The following is a 7,560-nucleotide window of genomic DNA, read 5'->3' on the forward strand; positions in this document are numbered from 1 at the left end:
CATTGAGGAACGTCCATTGTGGGGCATACGGTGTTATTTTAAACGAACTCAAAAACGTTGGCAGAAAATCTGCAAAGATACGATCGTAAGTTTTGACGACATTAACCAATATGCTTTCGCAAAGATTTGTGCACTTTGTTCCACCACATTCATTTTAATAGTGGAATTAGCATAGGACAGATCAAGCCAGTATTGTAATAATAAAGTATGTAGAACTTTAAATACGTTCAAAGTGAGCTGAAGTAATGCAGCTTCCAGAGAAACCAGTTCCTGAAAAATTCACTTCGATTATATTACGAAGTATTAGAAGTCTTTAAAGAAATGGTCATAAGCTTAAGTATTAAGACACTACCGAGAAAATGGTAACTTTCATTCCCCTAAATCTTATGCAGATTTATGCGTATGCGGAATACCACATCCTGTTTTACCTCAAGAGTTTCATTGATGAACGTTGCGCATCGAGTGCTGCATAAGGAACAATTTAGTGCAATATTGTTAGTATAAACAAGTGACTGAAAACACTAAGTATACTGATTATGAACTATCACAATCATTCCCGTTTAGTGCAAGGAAGCCATAGGCTTTCGCTGAACTCTCAGAAAACCAAGTAGATAAGAAAACACGAATTATGCTTCCCTCACACAGCTAAGTATCCAGTTGACTTCTGGATTTATTCAGAAGTGTCAGCCTCAACTACCTGCGCATAATCAAATCCAATATTCAGTTAGATGTAGCTGAAACGTAGAGCCGTTCATTGATTCATCGCCGTCTGAAATGAGTTGGACGAGAATGGCTAAAGACAGCTACCCATTTCAGCAAAATGCTATAATCAGAGTAGCCATTTCTTAAAAAGGGCATATACTGTAAGTCACGAAAATTACATATCCCAATAAAAAGACTAAAAATTAAGTCCAGTAATGGATAAGGCTCGAGTTGACTCAAATTCTTAAACACTATTCGTACAATGAAGTTGTGGCTGATCAGAGTATCCTGATCAGCCTTTATACAGAACTTCGATCTAGTCCGACTTGCACGCGGTCACATTTCCGCTAGACAATCCTCGTAAGCTTAAAAAGCATGCATCAATTGGTGAAATATTTAGGACAAAGTTCAGAGCCTCTAACAAATTCTATGCAGCTACTCTGGCTCTGAAAAAAAAAATTGGCTTACCTACTTATACCATATAATTACAATCTTGAACCCAAATCTAGCCATTTTAATGATTGTGAATCCAAAGATTCACCGGTCAGTAAGTTGAATTGTATACACAGGCAGTCATGCATGAGAAAACTGACAGTAATCTGGAAGTTAAAGTATATATTATACTTTAACTTGTCTTAAAGCCTACTGCTATTGAGACAAAAAGCCTGTCATATTAGGGCCACAAGGAGTTATCTGCCCATGTCCATAAATTGTGTCCTTTTTCTCTGGTCGATTTGCTGGACAGGAAAACCCGTATTTCCGGAGGGTCTGCTATCACGCTGACACCAACTAACTCAGCCACGGAGTAAGCAAGCCTACAAGTTCCTCGCCTCATAACGGGATCCGAACAAGGACCTTTTCCACCTGGTGTGAAAGAGTGCGATTATAACCACCACTACTGATCAGGCTGCTCTGAAGACAAGCGGTTTCTGATCTTTATCATCTCCTGGATAAAGTGACCACCGCAAAGCTTTATGCAATGCAAAAAGTAATGGAAGTGCGATACGGCCTTTGATGCTGATGCACCGTAAAACCAAGTTTAGACAATAGTATAAAAAACGTGACTACTTCCATAAATTACTGGTCCTAGTGCATTCAGGGATATGGGCTGAACAAACTACTAAACTATAGCAGTCTTGTAAGAAGACCCCACAATAAAGAAAGAACAGTGAAAACTTGACATGCGAATTGCAATTAAACCTAGGCAGTCAAGAGACGAGCCAACTCAGAGCACCAAGCAACTCGCAGTAACACCAAAGCATATTCTGACCGACCGCACAAAGCTGCAGAAACTAGTTTCTATAACCGGAAGTGAACTTGCAAGATTGACGTCAAGCAGATAATGACAGCTTAGTCACATGAACTCCATTAGTGTAATTCCTTCCGATAAAGGTCGCATCTGAAGCGTGGATGCGTAAACTAACCACGAAGGCTATACAGTGGTATAAACAAAATGCAAATACACAACGGGTGATGCCTTAGTGCCAAAAACGTTCGATGCGCTTCTCGCCGCGCCTACGTTTAAGTAGGAGAGGCGATTCAGCCTTTTGATAACGATTGACATTAATCCTGCTTGTGACGTATGGCAGCAATTAATTTTTTCCACAGGCGCAGTCCCAAACCTTATGAACAGGAATCTGTTGTAGAAGTTTTAATGTCGACATGCCTCGGAAGGTTACATAACCACACTTTCCGAAGAGTAGTTATGCGAAAATTGATGTGCAAGTCGAAAAACTTGTACTGTATCCAAGTTCGGTATCCATAAGGTTTTTAATGGCAAAGGAAAATTCCGAAGCTGCAAGTGGGCGGAAAACACCGAAGAAACTAGATCCTGCCCAAAGTCTAACGAGGGAGATAAAAGTGCAGTCGCTCGTTGTCGGTAAATATCAAAAAACCCAAAGAGCTGTAGTGACACGTGGGGGAACATCCAAGTCAACCGTTTGTCGTATAATCAACGAAAATTTGCAACTGGAGAAGCACAACGCCCTCTTACTCCACCTAGGAGCAAGCCACATTGTAGAGAGGCAGGTCAATCCAGAGGTGGAAATTCGCAACATTGGACGAAGCGTGGGTGTACCTCTCCTCTATTGCAACAAAATTTGCATAATTTACCGTCCACAGGGTGACAAGGACTTTCAAACATGGGCGCATCAGCGCAAGGAAAGTTTTGGCCGACGTTTTATGGTTTTAGCCGGTTTGTTATAACTGCAAACTTGAGTTGCATAGAGACGCTAAAAACGTTGAACTCAGTGCGTTCTTCGCGTCAGAACCGTACAATGAGTATTTCGCGTTCAAACAACGACTCTAGAACTTCAGTCTGGTAATACTGGTGTTACTAAGACAGATTGTAATAATAAGCAACTTAAAACTACAAACCATTTAACTGGAAACTTGCCATTAGACTTCGGCAATCTTAATTTATTTCAAAAAAATTCATTCTTCGGTTTCTGTTAAAAATAGATCAACTTTTTCATTCAAGTTTGGTGCAATGTTCTAATCGGCACTGCTCGCCCCTTTGACGAGTTTGAGTTCTAAAAGTTGTGTATTGGCAACCTGCCAATTAGGCATTGACTCAACCTATGGGGCCAAAATTGGGAGCTAGTGCACAGTTCCACCTACGATTAAACTTCAAAGCTTAAAACGATTTCGCGTTTTTATTCGTTTATTACTGAAACTATTGGAAATAGAGGATGAGTATATACGCGGGCTATTAAAATTCATACAATTACTCCGATATTTAGATTTAAAAGGTGGTGCTACAGTTCCGCAGTGCCTACTAACGAGCCGTCCCTGATCAGTTATTGAACTGATTTTACAGCCCATTTAGCAACTGAGTTTACCGAGGTAGCTGCAAACACTCGTCTGGCATAAGGAAAATTTAGACTACCCGTCAATTCATGTGGCTACGAACGAATGCACATTACAACTTGCAGCGGCTACGGCTCGGTTGAATTCGACGTAGACTTCCTTTCGAACGGATTCGATGAAACGGAACGTATGGATATGAGGCGCTGCAAAAAGAAACTGAAACACCGCACGATTCACTCGTGTGGAGCAGAATCGGAAAGATTATCGGTACCTAGTGGCAATCCTCCATATTTGCTGTGTAGGGCAATATTGATGCCTGGCTATCTTCTAGCCATGTGTGAAAAACGTGGGGTCCCACTAAAGGCCCTATTCCAGAATAGAACCCAACAATATTTCCCATTCAATCCAGACTTGGCATAGGCCAAATAAACGACAAAAATAAACTTCAAATGGCATCTCACAGCTCCATCTCATGGAGAAATTAAATCTATTCTCATATATATGTTGTAGGGTCTCTGGTTATCCCATGATGTACAGGAAAATTCAGACTAAACAGCACCGTCTCGCAGCCATCATTATCCGCAATTCGGATCTATTCATCACTACAATTGATTCTCTATGCTGCCCACATCTGGCTGGGGCAACTGTTGAGGGCAACTTTGGCGGCATCATTTCTCATGGCATTAGTTTGGCACAGATACAGCCACGCATTGCTCGTCTTGGGCAATGCCCTTCACCTCCTTGGAAATGCAGATGTTACCATAGCTGCTTACTCAAATGCTCGATCAACCCAATGACAATGCCACCACTGATGCCAGAGGAGACCTACTAGAGATATTCATCTTCTCTCGTGAACTTTTAATAGCCAATTTACCGGGACAGCCAACTACATAGTTCCGGAAATAGTTTAATCTAGATACACTTAAGCCCCCTCTTGTCAACAAACAAAGTCACTGGGAAGTACACAACACTGTCACCACCAGTTATCATCGGCTAACATAGCATTGAAAACTACTCTACTCGTTTGATATACGTTCACGACACCATCAAATTCTCCACCAGAACTGCCAAATGGGATACCTTTGAGAACATTATCCGAGATGCTCTTCACGACCATTCAGCTGAACGCTTTCTAACCATGAATAGCCCACCAGAAAACTAATTTCCTGCAAGACTTAGTCCATAAAGCATCACGTGCTCCAATGAAAAATGTACCCGACATCCAAAATCAGTTGCCTGGTGGTCAGAAGAAACAGATCTCCGCTCCTCTCCAGCGTGCAAAGAAAGAGTTACAAACAAAACTAACGCACCCACTGCAAACAGTAGCACAGTACAAGGAAATAATACAATCCGCAAAGAATACACCAACAAAATTTATCATGCCAAACAAAGTTCCTGGTGTGTCCTGCTGGAGACGAAAGGACATAACCCTTGGGGTTTGGTTCACAAGCTAATAAGAAACAGTGTCCACAGATATCGAATTCTGTGGACTCTTCGGAGACTTTCCTGGGAAAAGAGAAAAAGACTAGATGGAATCATCTACCAAGAAGTCCTGATCATAACACCGAAGTATACAAACTTCACTGAGAATCAGTGCTACTTTCTCTCTGCCACAGAAGAACCCTTCTCAGGAGGCTGAATTAGCCATAAATAAAATCAAAAATGGATTGGATTCAAAGTCTTCTAGAAATGTGAAGAACTCATTAAGGCCACTATATAAATTGCGTGCTCCCTAGTCCATGAAAACCTGAGTAATTGTGCACTCAGATATGAAGTTTTCTGAGCAATGCAGACAGGCTGCCAGGGCAGGTCATAGGGGTTTTGTCAATGACATATAGGAATTTTGCTAGCAGGGAAAAGGTGATTATCCCTCTGTATAAGGCAATGGTAAGGCCACGCCTTGAGTACAGGTCTGGAGGCCTCATTTTAGGAAGGATGAGGATTTACTTGAGCGTGTATAGAGAAGGGCAACAAGATTGGTGAGGGGAATGAAGGGATCCTCTTACCAAGAGAGGCTTAAGTTCTGAAAATTGTAGTGGCTGGAGACTAGGCACCTGCGCGGTGATCTGATAGGTGTATAAGGCTTTGAATTGGTTGAGCACGCTGAATTCTGATGGATCCTTCCACTTGTTCAGATTACGAATCTAAGGGGGCATAAATTCAAATTAAGAAAGGACAGATGTAGAATAGATGTGCGGAAATTTGCCTTAAAACTTTCATCTGTCGTTGTGGAAGTTGATAGGCTGAATAAATTTAAGCAAGGAACTGGACAGGCATTTGGAGGGAATGGAGTGATTTTTTGGCTGATGCTGCATAAGCTCATACACTGCTTTCTTGCCTCACATGCCACTACTATTTGCCTGTTTCGTAGGAAGAAAAACTTGCTTCCGGGGTAGAAACTTCTCCACGCCTGAGACCAACTGAATGAAAAAGCTCAGAAGCGTCATTGACAGGATTCGAAAACCAGCCTTTTCCACCCGGTGAAGGAAAGGACGGAGTCTTAACCATTTTATTACTGCGACATGAGGAAGCAGGTGAAAACCATTATACGTATGGCATTTGCATAAGCCACCTATATGCAAGAGGCTTAAGAGTAGTTTGGCTGGCCGTAGGTGGTAAACTAAGTCACCACTATTCAATCTAGGCCAGTATACACAATGAGAAAACTTAAGGATAAAATTTAATTCCAGGTCAGTAGGCTGCGTCTGGCGCCAAACAGCAGTTTGTTCAAGTTAAGAACAGAGTAAAGGAGGCTCAAGCTGAATACAAAAAGTTAGTCATTTGCATTGCAAAAATACAACATTGTCAAACGTTGACCCTAGTATGTTATGGAGAATATAGCATTCCTTATGCTTACCTTCAGGTCAGCCATAGGTCTGGATAAACCAGCCCTTTATATTTCACAATCGGAAGTCACAAGAATGTCTATAGCAAATCTGACAAGCGTTGGTCAAAGTGAAGGAAATTAAGCTCGTCGAGCTTAACAAGCAAAAAAGGTTACTTGCAGTGACGGGAACCGATCTTACATGATCCACCCAAACGTCTAACGGGAGACATCGTATGGAGATTACTGCACCGCTTGTGCATAATGGTCCTGGTTAGGCTCAAATTCCATTTTACATTAAAATGTAATCTGTTTATACTCCGGGACAACCAAACAGTCAGTTGTTTTTTGGAATCTTCAAATGGTCCAATTATTAAGATTACTGTTAATAGTAGCATGTCCACTTTGGAGTGTGGATGTCGCCAAAAGCAGTGGAGGTTAATTGTACTTCACTGTTGGTAAACCCAACAGTTAAGGAGAGTTAACACCACTTCGTCTGAAATGAGCCTCAACACCATATGTTTCAAGGCTATGTAACAACCACCTCCATCTAGAAAGATGGTGCACTTAAGACTACACGAAAGTAACTGGTGCCGCTGATGATAAAGGAAACAATTGCAGAAGGGCCAAAAATAATTCGCTTGCTGCTCAAAATTGGAATATACAGCTACCATTAGTGGAACACCGTCCAACAGATGTTAGATTTTGGGCGGTGTTTCGGCCAGAAACAATTCACTAGTTGAATTTTGTGCAACCCATTAAAGGAGTACTTGCTAAGTACAGCCAAAGTATTATTTCGATAAAAACAATAAAGCATGATTTTATTTGCAGTACCATGTTGACTTTCTTGTTACCGTTCCTTTCTGCTTTTACCAGACTTAAGTACTTACTGGCTGAGATTTTTCGTAAAGACCATTGCAGCACAAAGCACGTAAGTGAAATATGCCCATTTTCAATAGCAATCGTTAGCAACTGGAAACAAGGACAGCCAAAATTCAGTCAAGGCTAAATAAAAATGTAGACTATAAAGAAAGTTGTACAGCAATTAAGCAATATAAGTAATGCAGTCTTCCTAACACCATTGAAAATGCCAACAGAATGTTTGACTTCGATAACTGCATTGAGAAGAATTTAGTATAATCGCGTAGACATGAGTAGCGTCTACTGTAGGACACCTGAACGTCAGTTCAACTCCGTCTGGAATACAGTCTTGTAAGAGGCCAGTA

Source organism: Mastigoproctus giganteus, chromosome 1 (assembly GCF_048544385.1).
Source record: "Mastigoproctus giganteus isolate SK-2022 chromosome 1, ASM4854438v1, whole genome shotgun sequence".
Taxonomy (NCBI): domain Eukaryota; kingdom Metazoa; phylum Arthropoda; class Arachnida; order Uropygi; family Thelyphonidae; genus Mastigoproctus; species Mastigoproctus giganteus.